General features: G+C 39.4%; 1 protein-coding gene across 3 annotated transcripts in view; it reads left to right on the top strand.

Annotated features, from left to right (window-relative positions):
• Positions 1 to 353: 353 nt before the first annotated feature.
• The window catches only part of ripor1 (RHO family interacting cell polarization regulator 1), a 72,652-nt gene continuing 55,483 nt past the window's right edge, over positions 354 to 17,522 (top strand). The window contains exon 1 of one of the 3 annotated variants that reach the window (XM_058388553.1): positions 354 to 511. The gene's annotated coding sequence lies outside the window, so the exon portion shown is untranslated. Of the gene's footprint in view, positions 512 to 13,983; positions 14,006 to 15,878; positions 16,271 to 17,522 lie in introns of those variants that run through there. The other 2 variants (XM_058388556.1, XM_058388555.1) reach the window with 2 other exon arrangements.

Below are 17,522 nucleotides of genomic sequence, written 5' to 3'. Positions count from 1 at the left end.
TCTGGGGTCACTCAGATGAAGATGGGCTCCATTTTGAATCTGGTTCAAGGTTTCTTGCTCACATCGTCTCCAGGGAGATTTTTTTTTCTTGCCACAGTTGCAGCTGGCTTGCTCATTAGGGATAAGTTTAAAATGTATTACTTATATCCATAATATATTTGTTTATGTTAACCTGCTTTGGGGCAATGTCTATAGTTATGCTATCTTTCACACACAGACTGATATGAGGTTGTTTTGGTCAGTGGATATTCAGTTCATTAGTGGTCAGTGTTGTTGTTTCATTATGCAGTGATTATTTAGAGGAACCTCCCGCCTCTGCTGTACACAGGGAGGAGAGTAAAGAGAAGAGAAGCGGAGAGTCACACACACACACACACACACACACACTTGTTTCAGGCATGACAACACCGATCTCCCGCTGACATTTCTGTCGCTTACACACTAATGACCTTTGGACCCTTTTTCAAAACGTCAAGCACGACTATTAGTGAGGACTGCATTCATTAAAAAGGTAGGATTTCTATCTTTTTGTATTTTTAATTGAAATCGAATTCTTCTATTTGCGGAGAAAACACCATCACGTGCTTGTATTACTTATTTCATGGCTTCTCTCTAAGAATAGGAAACTAGTAGATATGGTTTAAGATGTTTAAAAAAAAACATCAAAAACGCACTTTATAGCTAGACTGCATGTGAGAGTAGTTCAGCTCGAACTGGGAGGATCCTGAGCCAGCCTGGGATCTTCCCGTTAGATGTAGGAGGATACTGGATCCTGTCCAGTAGCTTAACACTCCGTTCTTCATCCTACCACTCTGACAAGGTGTAAACTTTCAGCCTAAACACACTACAGCTTACACAGCTAAGTCTGCAGGCTTTAAATGAACACTGTGTAGAAATACACCGATCAGGCATAACATTATGAGCACTGAGAGGTGATGTGAATAACACTGATTATCTCCTCATCATGGCACCTGTTAGTGGGTGGGATATATTAGGCAACAAGTGAACATTTTGTCCTCAAAGTTGATGTGTTAGAAGCAGGAAAAATGGGCAAGCGTAAGGATTTGAGTGAGTTTGACAAGGGCCACATTGTGATGGTTTGACGACTGGATCAGAGCATCTCCAAAACTGCAGCTCTTGTGGGGTGTTCCCGGTCTGCAGTGGTCAGTATCTATCAAAAGTGGTCCAAGGAGGGAACAGTGGTGAACCGGTGACAGGGTCAGGGGAGACCAAGGCTCATTGATGCACGTGGGGAGTGAAGGCTGGCCCGTGTGGTCCAATTGAAGTTAATGCTGGTCCTGATAGAAAATTGTCAGAATACACAGTGCATGATGGGTCAGGGCTGTTTTGGCAGCAAAAGGGGGACCAACACAATATTAGACAGGTGGTTATACCTGGTTGGTGTATGTGATGATTGGGGTGCCTTGACAACTGGCTAAGGGTGGCAGTTATCTATCATACCATATAATAAGGTTAGGTTTGAACAAAGCAAATGAGAAACTAAAGAAAAAAATTAATTTGAGTTGTTTATAATTATTAAAAGAGTTAAATATCAATCTTTAAATGTGTTTTGTTCCAATGATTCCCACATACAGTAAATGGTCCAAATCAGTCTGTTGACATGCATCATCCAGTTGTATAAGACAGACGGTTCAATTGAATGGGTTGTTTCACCTCATATTATGTTTGTTGTTATGCTTTTAAAATACATTCATGTTGCTGTTCATGTTACACTACAAAGAGGTGCCATGCTTTCAAAAAGTTAGGGAACCACTGGTCTAGATTACAGCAGTTGTAGGGATGTATATGTATATATAAGTGTATATATAAGTGTATATATAAGTGTATATATAAGTGTATATATATATATATATATATATATATATTTATTTATATATATATTTATATATATAAAACTGACATGACACAGACCCTGCATGTAGATATAGGACACAACATAAAGCCATCACACTTCTAATAGTAGCCAAAGAAGCATCAGAGAGTTGGCTTGGTTACTGTCTGGATGCCAGTGTCAGGAATTCACTGATACCCAGAGTTGTGTTATCATTTATTGTAATAAAAATAAAAAGGTGTATCTTTTAGCAGTTAGTGTTTCACATGTACAATGCTGATGACTTGCTGTGTTGAAAAAAGTGTTAAGTGCTGCCAGGTTATGTGTAGTATAACCTGCATAATCCATGCACAATAAATCTCTTAATTGAGGTCACACTATAAAATTAATATGAGATAAGACTTCCTCCTCACTTTGTGAAGTATTTTTTAAGATAAAAAGAAAAAAAAACATACAGAAAAATTTCTTATAAAGACTGGTCAGTATAAAGAGTTGTAACTGTGTCCTCATAGGGGAACCTGAACATATTCATCCTGAAAATTATTTTATGAAGTTCCTTAGCAAGAAAGAGAACAACCCTTTAACAATGTTAATAAAACAGCTCTTGCTAACAGCTTTGGTTATGCCACAGCAGGAAATGCTATCTCAATTCATTTTATGGCTGTTGAAAGCATGCCCCCTCTTACCCCCTATCAGCTACATTATACTTAATTGTGTTCTTCTGTAGGGTTTTGTCCAGTATACAGACATTTAGAGGTGTTAAGATCCACTGTACAAAACATATTTTTAGCTTCTGTGCTAACATGAGGTTATTTTGTCTGACCTTTCAGGTCAAAGGTCAGTGACCTCTGATAGCTCTGATAGAGTCAACACCAGTTATAGCTCCTTCCTTTTTGAACATGAGGTGCTGGGGGATAAGTAGACTTGATAAAATCAGATGCTGTGTTCTGCATTGGAAAATGCTGGATCATAAAAGTCCAGGGCGAGCTTTTCCAGTTTGAACAAATCTTTCTGGGTGACGATGTGTTTTGAAGGTAGCAGTTGTGGAATTTGGAATGGTTTCCCAATTTGGACGGCGTATAACCACTTTGGGACCAAGTTGTCTGTTTTTTTTCTAACTGGCTCACTAGCTAAAACAGATGGAATCCATGGCATGCATGATATATTTGGCTAATGCATGCTGAGGACTGTAGGGAAAAAGCGAAGGCTATCAGGTCTTCTGGTTTTGCAGGGCAGGGTATGCACATGTATATGAGCTTGTTAGCTTTGAGGGCCAAAATATTGCTTAAATAGCAGTAACATTCCATAAAGTCAGTTATCTCATACCACATATCTTCACTAAGAATATAAATGTTTTAAATGGTTAATCCTAGTTAGGTGCTTTTATTAATAGGTTAGGCCAGTTGTTCTGGTCATTTTATTGATTGTAAATTTTTATTGATTGATTGCAAATGATTATTGTGACACTAATGACACATCAACAATACCATAATAAAGAGAAGTATGTGAGAAGTGTCCTGTCAGGCTCGGCATATTAAAATGTTACTAATGTTTAACTACTTATCAATCATGATCTTAGCTTGTGTTTTTTTAGTAGTAACTAATTATGTCTGTTTCAGCCAAACACAATCCAAATGTATTTCGTCAGCAAGATAAATTTCTGTCCTGTATTATGAATATTATATGAATATGAATTTTCATGAATTTTAGTTTATGTTTATGAATATTAGTTGGAAATATCGTCAAACCTTTTAGAACAATTTTATACTAATTTAAAACATGTAATATGAACTTTATTGTCTCACAATAATGTTCTTTGGTTGAACTATTAATGGGTTATTGAGATGCTTTTATAAACAAACAAAAGGAAATTCTGTATTGTTACATATACTGAAATTGTCTTCTTAGGAAGTTAGGGTCAGAGCAGGTTAGATGTGATATGACAGTCCTGATACAGAGGTTTAAAGGGCATCTCTCAAGGATCCACCATTGGCAGCTTGGTGATTTTGGGGCTCACAGCCTTCTAAGTAGTAGCTCAGAGCCTTTACCACTTGTTATTAGTGAACATAAACATGAACAAATTTGTGAACTGTGCCAAAATGCTGAGGCTGAGATTCAACATTACTCTGCTGATTAGTAGTAGCTTTTAATGGCTCTCTGCATTACTATTGGAACATTAGACACATCTGATGCATACATAAGGGGAAGGTAAGTTAATGAAGTCCATATTCAACATGCATTCTCAGGAGAAGAGACGCTACTTTTTTTCCTTTTAAAATGATCTCAATGCAGTTCACTCCTTCTTGAGGAAACATAACTGTCATTTGTATGGCTTTGGGATATGTATAGGTGTGTGTAGGACATGTGCACCTCCTCCAACAGAAGCTAAAGAGATAAGAGATGACCAGAGGCTAAGAATGTGTAAAGTAAACACTACTGTGTGCACTCACACGCTGTTTTAGTGGTATCTATTCATTCAGTTATTTGCCTTCCCAGCAGCTCAGTCTGTATGGTTATGCTCAATGTGTGACACAAAAATGTATACACCATTAAGGAACTTGGTCCAGGGTGAGGAATTGGTTAAAAAATAATGTTAAGTCAATTGCACTTGTTTTCTGTGAAAAGTGTTGTTGGCTGTGTTTCATGAAACTGCAGTGTGGTCACTGATAAGAGCAGTAGAATCTGTGAAAGAGAGCAGATGTGAGTCTGGTGCGCTATTCAAACACAGCAGATTTACTGAAGTTATTTACCAAAAAGGGACTTGCCTACTCCTGATATAATGGTCAACTTCACTGTCTCAAACACACACATAAACACACGAAAGCTGTTTTGTCCCCTTGACCCAGGAAGTGCTTTTATCTGTTAGCTGTAAGCATCCTTGGTATGACTGTGTAGAAACCTGTAAGCACACAGCATACAATGAAGCACTAAACTGACCTCCACTTGTCCTCTGTGTGGTTAACTAAAGCCAATGATTTACTCTTTCTGTGATAGTAAAAAAGCTTAGACATCACAATTCATTTGCAGCTGATTTTGCTCAGCTTTCTGACCCTGAAATATGTCGCTGATTTTTTGCTGTCCATCAGTTTGTCGTTTTCACACTGTCTTGTTTCTCCTGGACAGTTTGTCTCCTTTTTTCCTTGCTGTCACTATATCTATCTCTTCTGCCAAACACATACCAACCTATCCTCCCCCCACCACACACACAAACACACACACACACACACACACATTAACAGAGGGAAATTTGGCAGGTCTTGTCCTCATTGTGTGAGAGATGAGAGATGGGGCTGTCAGTTCTGGAAAAGGCAAAGAGGAAAAGGTTTTGTGGTACAGATGTTCTGGGTGAAGAAGGTGGCGAACCAGATAATGAGGCTCCTCTTCCTGCTTGATAAACTGCCAAACAGCCAAAATCAGTAGGATGGTGGTAGTGCTGCTGAGAGTTGTGTTTTTGTGTGTTATAAATGGAGGAATAAATTGCACCATATGACCAAAATACATAGCTCTAGTACATCAAATATACTCATGCTGAAGTTCTCAGGATGCACTAGAGCTTTCTTTGTGGTATATTGCATCCCACAATGCAGTCCAGTTGTTTCATTTTCAAAACAAATGTCCATGTGAGCATAATTGGCTGTTCTCTCCGAGTACACAATAACACTTGCTCTAGCTTCATGTGGGTATAAGCCCTAACCCTGCCCAGTTGATATCTTTCATGTAATAAGGAAGACCTAACTAGAAATTAATTTTTGTTAAGTAGTTTCATAGAAAATGGAGGGGTATGAATGTATGAATTGATTACAGTTTGTAATGATCTAAATTATGCAATTTCTACATTCCATAAAGATTTAAACTTAAGCCTACTTAAATCAAGACAATAATGTTAGAATGTAATAAACATACATACTGTTTCTTAAAAGGTTCGTAAAGAATTGTGAATGAAAACCATGCTTTAAGCAAAAAAATAAAGTAAAATAAAATAATCCTATTTCATCCATAATCATCTGACTCTGAGGTCATTCAGTGAGTCCACAAATGAATTGGAATGACAGGTTTTTAATTAGTTGAATTATGTAGTACACCAAATAATTAATGCATTGACATTCTTTCATCTTCTCCCATCTTATTTTAGCACATTTGCCCTGGGAGCTGCTTCTTATAGAACAGGGGCAACACTGAGCAGCTCAGGGTGGGGCAAACATCCAGGCCGGAAAAATGCAAACAGAAACCTGAATCAGATCCAGCCATTTCCTCATGGAAATATTGTAAATGAGTTTTTTAACAAGTCCTTACAATCATTACAGATCTAGAAACACTTCCACAACAACAATAGTAGACCCTAGTAGAGACAGAGCATTTATAATTATTATATAATTATTAATTATTTAGTGTGTTTAATTTGATCCTTCACTCAACTGTTGCACAATATATGCTTGGTAATAATTATTGTTAAATTGCCTCTGCAGTGACCAAATGACCAAAGTTTGTGGATACCTGACCATCACACCCCATATGGAGATATTCCTCAAACTGTTGCTAGGAATTTGGGAGCCCAGAATTGTGTAGAATGACTTTATACAGTTTGCTGCAGCATTAAGATTGTATTTACTGGAATGAGGCCCTAAAACATTCCGGCATAAATGAGAATATCCAGCAATGCCCCTGTGCACAATGTGAGCTATTTAAAGACACTATTCATAAAGACAAAGCTGTTGTGGTAGAACTCGAATGTTGCCTGCAAAAACCCCTGACCTCAACCCTACTGAACACCTTGGGGATGAACTGGAAGGTTGCCTGTGCACCAGGTCTTCTTACCCAACATCACTCCCTGACCTCATTAATGCTAGATTCCTACAGTGATGCTCCGAAGGTTAGTGGAAAGCTTTTACAGAAGACTGGAGACTGTTACAGTGGCAAAGTGGTGACCAACTTCAGAATAGGATTTTAAGTATCCTTCAAGTAATTATCTTGCATGCTGGTCAGGTGTCCTCAAACGTTTAGCCATATAGTGTATGGCAGAGAGAATATGCAAATCAGTCTGGTTATTAGTGAGCATCCTGTATTTTTGTACATATAAATATGTGTTGATTGTTCTGTTATTTTAAACAGTTATGAGCAAATATTACATCAGTATGTTGTTATTAATAATGTTCAGAGTATGTACTATGTAGAGAAGTGGCTAAGTTGCTGGTTTAGAGGCATAGGACAAATTCTCATCAGATTGATATATCACCCCATGCTACTGCTTCACCGTGACTGTTTTCTCTTTGCATGTTCACGTCTAATGGAAAGACTGAATTGAGCAGACATGGTAGTGTTACGGTTAGCATTCAGTCATACATGCACAGCACAATGACAGGAAACGTGTGCTCTGACTTTCCCTTTTCTGATCTGAACCTAACTGTCTGTGTGGACCTGACATTTCCTGAGTAAAGGGCATTATGGGTGGAGAAATAAACCATAGATCCATTCGATGTAATAACTGTAAATATTTGTGTACAAATGTGTACAAATTACACTGACATACAGTATTATAGAGCACTGTGAAATGATTTATGTATGTAGGTTATGTTTCTTATTGTTAATGTGTAAGTTTGTTAGAATCCTTGAATTAATAAGTAATAAGTTTTGCTAATATCAAAGCTCAGCTTGTTGTAGTGAGCATGCAGTTTGTTGTAGTGAGCATGCAGCTTGTTGTAGTGAGCATGCAGTTTGCCTGTTTTTCTTTTTCATTAATAAGTTTGTGGTTAGTGTTGCTGCCTCACAGCTTTAGGGTCAAATGAGGGTTTCCATCATTATCTGGTTTTCTCCAACTTCCCAAAAAACATGTCAGTAGGTGAACTGGCTATATTACATTGCTGTCAACGTGTGTGTGTTTGTGTGTGTGTGTGTGTGTGTGAATAGTGCCTTGCAATGGACTTATATCTTGTATATTCCTGCCTTATGCTCTGTATTCTTGGGATAGACTCCAGAACCACCATGACCCTGTCCATACCATAATAAAGCCCTGTAGAAAATATCACATGGTTATGTTTGCCACATCTTCTTCTGAGTGTGCTTATAAATCAGAGCTGCTGTGTTTGTATAAACAGGTCATAGGGAAGTGCATGGCATTTTGAGAAAGATTTTATGGATTGAATGCATCCTGTGTGTGTGTGTGTGTTTGTGCTCATCAAACCTCTTTGTGAGACTGTAGCCATTCACAGCCACACTCAGCCCGCTGTGACACATGTTGCCAGTCCTCCAGGAACTTCATGAACACTTTTACTAGGGCCATAACAGTGCTAATAAATCAGTCAGGCCTTCTGCTACAACTTAGCAACACAACACACACACACACACACACACACACAATGTCCACTGGAGGGCAATGTTGATTTACCAATATAAATGTTGTGGGCGTATCTTTTCCAAATCCTCTACAAGATCATTTATTCTCATTTGCTTTCAGAGCACGAGGCAGATATAAAGCTTTTCACAACAGTTGTTCGCTATATATATTTGACATCAATATATTTGAAATCTCTATTCTGTTCCATTTTCTCAATACAGCTAGTGTCTAGACAAATATCTTGAAGGGGAATGTATAAGAATATTTTACTGTCTTGCTGGAGCTTAAACAATTATTAGTAAGCAATGAATGCTAATGTTAAATTAGTGTGTTTTAAAATACATACAACATTCACTTTTCCAGGTGAAAGATACTAAATAAATTTTACATATAATAAATGTATAAAGTACATCTAATTGAGACAATGGTACAGATTACCCCCCCCCACACACACACACCCTTTTTTAAGAGGTTTAATAAAAAGTATAGAGTAAAAGCCAAATTCAAGAGCTAATTCTGAAATCTGTTATGTAAAGTACCTAATGCAATTTATATTCCAACGGCTAAACGAGGAACTGTTGTAATTTTGGCTAAAATGAAATATCTGTATAGTGGCATGTTTTTACGTATATTCCATTTATTCCTAAAGTCATGTGACATCCACAGAATTGAGTTTTTGTGAGTGTTGGATTAAACTTCATGTTTGATTTGGTTGAGGTGGAGGACGAGTGTGTGTGTCATTTTGTTCTGCACTAGATGTCATTGGTGTCTGATAAACTTTACCGTAAGTTGCACAGAACTGAGACAGGAACAAAAGCGAGCAATCTAGCGCTCTAAGATCTCCAAAACCCAAAATTCAGGGTGCACTAAATGACAGAAAATTGAGGTTAAACCTGTCTGCCAGGTCCTTTCCATACATGGCCTGAGGAACCACTCTGAGAACTGATAAACACCAAGCTTAATAAGGCTCTGTCGTTTAGGGGGGGCAGGAAACTTGGTACGTCACCACCAGGAAACCAGTGCATGGAAATAAACCAAGCAATAGTCTCTTTGTGCTGCCTTCCTTGTTTACTGTTGTATGGTGGGGCTGGACCATGTTGTTGAGGGCTATTCTCAGGCAGACGAGGGTCATGTCCTGAGAAGAAAGGTTTCGCAAATGGTTTTCTGAGCTTTCAGAGAAATGCACTAAGCACTCTTTTTGTCTGCTCATACAAGAATGAAAACATGAGGTAAACTCTGCCCTGAAAGAGATGGCAATGAAGTTTCTTTAGTTTGAGTTTTCCCCCTTTCTGAAGCTCTTTATCTTTCTCTCCACATGCTCCCACACATACAGAATGAATATGACTAAAGGGGGTCAGGATGAAGCCTAAAGAAACAATGTGTATGATCTCATCGCAGGCCTCTGCTAGTCCCAAGCTCGTGCATCTTCAATGCAAGCTTTTTCTCTTGCACTCTTTCATACACTTTCTTCTTTCTCTTCACTCCTGCACTCCTGCTACCCCATCTTGTTCATCCCCCCTGAGCTTGCTGACAATCAACAGTCCTTCACCTCTTTCAATAGGAGGGTTAAAGTGAGCCGGAATGAGTGGTCCTTTTGTCAGGCTTTAATTACAGGACCTGGATTGGGTTCGTTCCATGCATTCAGTCCGGTTCTTGCTTCAGTGGGTGCTTTGGACACAGGCCCAGGCATGAGTGCCCACTTCTGTAAAGCAAATTTGCACTTTCTTGCACTAATTGTGCATTTTCACTAAGAAGCTGATGTAGTGAGGACACTGGTCCTTTATTCCAAATATATCCAAAAATCATACACACACTCAGAAATACAATTCATTTACAGCGACACATCCTGTCATGTTTATGCTTTCTCACTGCTGACACACTGACTGCATTCGGCTCAGACGAGATGCCATCATGCGCGCTTCCTGCCCTACTGCTGTGAACTCACTCTAGGGATGGTGGCTAATATGCATCCCCACCCTCTTTTAATTGTTGGAAGAGATCAGAGGAATTCAGGCTTAGGGGGAAAGATTAGCCAGCCTGAGAGGTCAAGGACCCACTCCCCTAGGGTTTGAGACACAAGTTAAACAGGGGTCAGGTTATAAATGAGAGGGAAATTACAGAGTCTCCTCTAGGGACCTGGTATAAAACTCTTCTGGGATGAAGTAAGAATCTGTCTGGTTCTATGTTGTGTTGATCCACAGAACACGCTGTAGATCAGTTGCAGTTTTATAAATACTAAGGAACTAACATTAACACACTAACTATGGCAAAAGATTTACTACAATGTGAAGAGTTTGGTTAAGAGAAACTCATGAGTACTCAATGCAGTAATTGCACACATAATATTCAGATCCACATAACTGCATAACTGATATTTCTTAGTAATGCATGATTCAGACCTTGAACTTAAGTCTTTTTATTTTCTTGCTGACTCCAATGTTATGGATAATATTTATGTACACTATTATACACTATGGAATGCAATTTTAGAGCTATATTAACATATACATTATCACAGTATGAAAAAATTACTTAACAAAAACATGAAGCGGTCACAAAAATATGATATATCTTCTTTTTTGGAAAAGCTGATTTTATATGGCATGTTAATTATTCTGATAAAATTAAGAACAAATTAATATAAAAACAAACTATAGGGGATGTGGTAGCTTAGTGTTTAAGGTGTTGGACTACTCCTTGGAAGGTTTAGAGTTCGAATCCCAGGTCCACCAAAGGTTGCCACTGCTAGGCCCCTGAGCAAGGCCCTTAACTTAATTGCTCAGTTGTATAAAATGCGATAAATTGTAAGTCACTCTGGATAAGGGCATCTGCCAAATGCTGTAAATGTAAAAAAGATACATGCACAGATCTTTAAAAAGCAGAACATATTAGGCGTGTGTGATAAAGATTTTTCCCGGCTCAAGAAAAAAGTGTCCAGCCAGAGAAAAAGAGTTTTTCTACCTTTTCAGGTTTAAGCAGAGTATGGTGTGATAATATTATCAGTGGGAAACTCAGCTGGATGGTGGATTTTAAGTGATTCTGCAGTAATGCACAGTCAACAATAAAAAAATCCTTTTATAAGGTTGACTAATGTGTCTAATGTGCACATGACTAGCATTTTCTGTCTTCTGCTGCTTAAAGTGCTGAAGTGCATTAACTGGTAGAGGAAATTACATTGAGCCCACAGTTTAGTGTTTTGTGACACAAAATGAAAGTAAAATAAACCTGACTGTGAAATTTGCATAATTATCAGTACTCATCAGTAAGATGCATAACAGTTATGGCAGTTTAAATTAATCTTGGACAAAATTAATCTTGGATGACTCTGTTGCTGTACTTAAAAAAACCTGTGTTAAAAAACAGTGCTGTAAAATAAACCTCTCTTTCTCTCTCTCTCTCTCTCTCTCTCTCTCTCTCTCTTTCTCCCTCTCCCTTTCTCTCTCTCTCTCTCTCTCTCTTTCTCAGTATTGCTATGATATATGTAAGGATCTTAGTACAGGTCTTAAGGTCTTAGTGTTAATCTGCCCATCCCTAATTTAGGAACATCTGAAGTCTTTGTTCTACTCAATGAGTAACTGTACTAAAATACCCAGTTTCCTCTAGGCAGGAAATGAGCACTATGGAATTGCCTGACCCAAATACACAAAAAGTCCATTTCCCCAAGGTAACACAACTCCCATCTCAGATCCCATCCTCCCTTTTCTGTAAAATGGTGTGTTTGTGGTCTGGCACATCTTTGTATGCTTGCCCTAAATATCCAGTATGGTCAAACTGTTTCTGTTTAATCCCCTCTAACTGCCAGGGTGACTGCAGTGAGAGCCACCTGGATACATTCTACTGTGCATGTGCACACATGACACAGGCTATTCAATAAATATCAGTCATACAACCATCCTTTCATATCTACACCCTGATGGGCCATCTGCATAACATGTTATACAGTAAATGCTATCAGTGTGGTGACTGTAATCCACACTCACTGTGCTGTTTGTGGGTTAGCTACTCTTGTGTAGTTGCTCAGTAACTGTACAGATAATTCCTCCGTGGTTGGTTTCTCTCTGCAACGTCTCCTCAGAGCATTCCCAATCCCTGCTGTTTAGTTACTAGTACACCTGTGCATATGTGTGTGTATTCTACCTCTTGTCCTGGACTCAGAGAACTTGAGGTTAAACCTTGGGTTTCTGCCCAATCTCCTTTTACCATATGTTTGTCAAATAATGTGGAAAAAAAGTGAAATTGTTATACTCAGTGCACATCCTGCATTGCTACATAGACTGAATAGTACACATCTGGTCCTTTCACCAGCTGTTTGTCTGTCACAGAGAAAACATGTCAACAAGACATGAGGGGCTCCAATGTCTAAACTGCCCCAAAAGGTGGTGGACATTATCACCATGGCCTATAGACACAAAGGCCACCTACTGTGATTTGTGGATGTCTTTACAAAGACCACTGCTGTTAGTGCTGTGTCAATGTCAGCTTTCTCCACATTCCTCAAGTTTCATGTTGCCCCTTCCTTGTGTCATGAGCGTGGCGGCCGTTTTTAAGCACCTTTCTAATGAGTATTAAGGTGGTCAGTTTCTTGGGTGGAACAGAATTCTAAATACATATTGTAACTGGTTTTGTTCCCCCAGATACCCACTGGGGTTCCTAGGCCAGAGCTTGGTGAGAAGTCACCACTGAAAGATGACTGTATAACAGTGGTATTTATTGTGAACATCGTATCATATCAACTTTTTGGAGCTTTGTCTTGGCATGCATGCAGATATATCCAGGAGATTCTCACCAACCCTGGCTGTTAGAAAGGGTTCATACACCTGCAGTTACATATATATCTACCACAGTGTTTTATATATTTGTACTATATATTTATATATTTTGTATTTGTATATTTTAGTATATATGTATATAATAATTCTTATTATGTTGTATTTGTAATATGGAAATAGAAAATTTGCTTGCTTGCTTCATTGGTGTTCTTTTGTGTGACTCAACTTGTTGAAACAGATGGAGCTAACAGGTGGTATAGAATGGGTTTGTGGGTCTGTCTGTGTGTATCCCTGTATTGTGGTGGACAAGTGGGCAGCCCATCTGAGGCTGGCACACTATTTGAAACAAATGTACAGCAAATGTGAAGCTTCTCTCTTTCTCTCTCTCTCTTTCACCTTCTGCCTCAAACACTTTTCCTAATTTCTTTGCCTTCTTTAAAATTGAGTTATATAATCTCTTCAATCAACATTTGCTCTGTCATACAAAAACCCTGGATCTTTTCATTCAACGTGCAAAACGTTTTGAACCACACTCTCTCATATTCCAGCTTTGGGGAAGATTTGTGCCAATGATAGCAGGTGAGGGAGAGAGAGAGAGAGAGAGGGAGAGAGAGAGAGAGAGAGAGAGGTTCATTTGGGTCTCTGAATGCTTCTAAGTACATTTTGTCTATTTATCCACAGAGGAAAGAGCAAAGGCAATGTCTGAGTAAAGGCTGGACGTTTTGAAGTAATAGATTGCTGAAAAAACCCTGGAGTTGGCAGAACAAGAAAGTTAGTTCAAGGAAAAAAAACAGGAAGTGAAGTTGAAAGTTTTAGCTTCTCATAACTCCTGGACTTGTCCAGAGGGAGTGTGGTGAAACAGGTCAGGCACAACAGGGTTCAGAGCTCACAGAGCCATTTCACTTTTAGCCACACAGTGGCAGGGCACATTCTAATGCATAATAACAGGAGCTGAGTCATGCCCATCAAAAGAGTAACACCACCAGCACAGGCCTCATACTCAAGCACAAGGAGAGAGGGAGCAGCAAAAGTAGGGAAGAAGGGCAGCTTTCTGTAAGAATATTTTATCTCTCTATTTATTTATTTATCTAACTGCAATTGTACTGTCCATTGCCCTAGTTGGATTAGTTGTGAAATTATGTCGGTTTGTGTATATGTGTGTGTGTGTGTGTGTATGTGTGTGTGTGTGGTGCCCTGGGTTGGACCGATGTGAACTAAAAATCCTGATACCTATTCTGCACATTTCTAAGGCTCTGGTCTCTTCTATGTGTGTGTAAGCTGTCTAGATAGTTCTGTGCTGATATACCAGAATTGAAGTGTTTGCTCTCTGAGGAGGATGCTGGGATGAGCTTTCCAAAGCTGCCCCGCTGTGTATGAGTGACAGACAGTGGCAGGAGAGTTCAGACATAGAGAATAAAGAAGGTGACTCTGAATAGGCTGAGGATGAAGACGGCGATGAGAGAGTGTGTGGTGGTGGCAGGGTTCTATTGATCCCGAAGCTCAGAGGGTCACACTATCTCACAAAGGCAGCCAGTGTGGATTGACCGACCCTTTAAACAAATGACATCATGCAGCTGTGCTGACAGCTGACCTGGGGTTCTGAGATGAGGTATTTTAGGGCAGACATGAAGTGAAGGGGGAGGATTTATTGTTCAGGGCTTGGCTGTGTGTGTTTGGGAAGGGGGTGTACTGAAAGAAACAGATGAGTTCTCTGAACAAGTTATCTCTGTGGTGGTCAGTCTGAATGTTTATTTCTGTTCATGTTGGTATATATGTATGAGAAAGTGAGATTTAATAGTAGTTGTTCTGCACCATGCAGATTACATGTGCCACTCATGTAGGGTACCTATAGCTGACTGATGACAAAACTTTTAATGAAGATAAATGAATGTTATTACAAATGAATTCTCACTTTTGTCTTTATATTTGATTGCCCGAGTGTAAAAGCTTTCTGCTGCACAGACATTTTTTTCAATCCCAATGCACACCATGAGTGTACAACTCTCAATATCAGAATACAGACACATAGCTTGCCTTCTTATAAATATCAATATTAATATCAATTTCTGTAGTCAAATACTTGCTCCTCAAACATCTATTGTAGTTTGTTCGTTCTCTCTCTCTCTCTCTCTCTCTCTCTCTCTCTCTCTCCTAACTAGCTGCCTGTCAGTGGTGTCGGCCTTCTTTCATGCCTAAAGTTGGTGTATGTTGTACTGTACTAAACTTTCTAGCCAGTTCTGACCAGATACCCTGACACAGGATTACTCGATTATCAGTGTGTCTGTGTCCTGACACAATATTAATGTTAAATTGTTTTTTGTTTTTAAATTAAAAAATCTTTTATGCACTGTAGTCTTAATGTTGTCAGGAAATTTCTCCATTTCTCTTTTAGTCCACCACAGGTTATAGCCAACATTAGGCAAAAAACTGCCAAAAAAAAAAAAAAAAGAAGCTAAGTATAATGTTCACTTTGCTAGATGCAAAACAACATGTACGGTCGGTGAAAATAAGTAATGGATTGTTGCTTTTCTTGCTGTTTCCATGGTAGTGGTCAGCTTTGACCCTTTAAGGTCAGTCATGGTTATGGTTTATGTGGTCAACTTTGTGATCCATAACCGTCTGACTCTGTTCTTATGTCTCTGCTATTTTAAGCTTTGTTTACTAATTACCATGTAGAGAATCCAGTTCAGTACTTCCACTTGGTTATCATTTAAGCAAAGCTGCATCAGAGCTGCAACCAGATTTTCCAAATAACCCTTGGTGCTTAGAGAACAGAGAACCAAAAAACCATGACATCTTGATGACAACTCGTTTGAGAATGTCTGTAAGGTTTAAGTTGAGATGGAGGCTCTCAGTGTCCCTCCCATCCTCCCTTCCCCCTCCTCTGTGTTTAGACCACAGCGCGCTCCTCTCAGTAGTGCATGTGTGCCAGTGTGCTGCCACAGAGAACACAGCCATGTGCTCGCGCACAGTTTTCGCTTGTCTGGTTGTTTTGGTGAAATCAGGACTTTGATATGCGACAATTTTCATATCGCTAGTACTTCTCTATTTTTCTTTTCTTTTCTCCGTGTGAGGATTTAGAGAATGTGGCGTTGTTGATGGACGCTTTTCCGCTCTCCTCGCTTTGTCCACACCCCTCACACACAGATAAAGACGCTCTGCACACAAAGTGCCACTGACGACTCCTACATGCTTTACTGCACTGGATATAACGTTTGAATTGAACTCCATTGGGATTTTTTTCGCTCGGATTTCTTTTTAATCACCTGTTTTGGATTAAACCTTCACGTCGATGGTACCGACTCAGACGGCAGACATGTACGTGGCTTTGATTGCATTTTATAAACACTGTATTACATGTACTGTGATGATGTAACTGTTTTGAACTGGCACCGCTTCATTCACTCCAAGTGCAGGAGAAATCGTCGCATATTCTCACACAGGCTCCAGTTTTCCAACTCATTGGCATGCTGAGCAACGGGACAGGATTAACCTTTTATCCTAGATCAGAAATCTGCGCAGACAGACAGGTGTTCAGCTTAGATATTTCTATACTTTCAGGTTGTAGATGCGATAAATCTGTGCTGCTCTTGTCTAAGCCCTGGCTCAGTGCTGGAGGTGAGGGGAGAAGAGCAGAGCTCCAGCTCAGTGTCCATGACAAAGAAGGCGTTGTTTGATATTTGTAATGGATGTGACAGAAATGTCGAGTGTCCACGGGTATTAATAACATGGAGCTGGATGTCAGGGGGAAAAGACGCGTGGTCTGCTATCAGTTTGAGCAAAGGCTCAGCTCGGAAAAGTGAGCGGTGCCAGGAGAGAGACGTGGCCACATTTAACTGACGTCTTCTGCTCTTTCCGACTGTTTAACTTCTACTCTGTTTTGGTCTCCAGCTGTTTTTCTTTTTCCCCAGCACGTCTTTCCTGAAAGTTCTTGCTTGCTAATTTTCCATAGCGTTAATCCATTACATCCCAATCCCCTACTTTGACGCTAGGAACGTGGATGAGAAGAGCATTGTGAAAAATATCTTCAGGACTTTTTGGGATAAAGCAGTGGTCAGGGCGCTGTAGCTACATTCCGTTCCATGTGGTAGCACTCTCTTCCAACACCCACTCTGTTTAAGAGAAACCAGAGAAGTCCTGAACTTCCTAACAGCCACGTTTCAATCTCAAACAGACAGAAATGTCATTACTTTGTGCAGCTTCACTATTTCTGATCATGAGAACAAGAGAGGAAGCAGAGCTGGCCTGGTCACTGCTGCTAGCTGACAGTCATCAGGGTCTGCATATAGCCTACATTCCCTTTTCCCATCCGTGTCCTCAGGGCATAGGAAGTGTGGGAATAGTTTCTTAGGAAAACTGAAACTGGGATAATACAATTTTCCCCAAAAATGGAAAACCTAAAAGAATGATATGGTATAGATTTGAAATAGACGGTAATGTTTGTGTCACTTATCTAACAGCATGCATGTCATAAGATTATCTTCATTGCACACCCTCGCATGGATAAGGCTTTTTATTATAACATCTCACACAGCGTGACAAGTAATAATCTTAGAAGACCAGTCTAAAT

Source organism: Hemibagrus wyckioides, linkage group LG04 (genome assembly GCF_019097595.1).
Source record: "Hemibagrus wyckioides isolate EC202008001 linkage group LG04, SWU_Hwy_1.0, whole genome shotgun sequence".
Classification (NCBI taxonomy): Eukaryota; Metazoa; Chordata; class Actinopteri; order Siluriformes; family Bagridae; genus Hemibagrus; species Hemibagrus wyckioides.
This window is presented reverse-complemented; position numbering and strand designations above follow the sequence as displayed.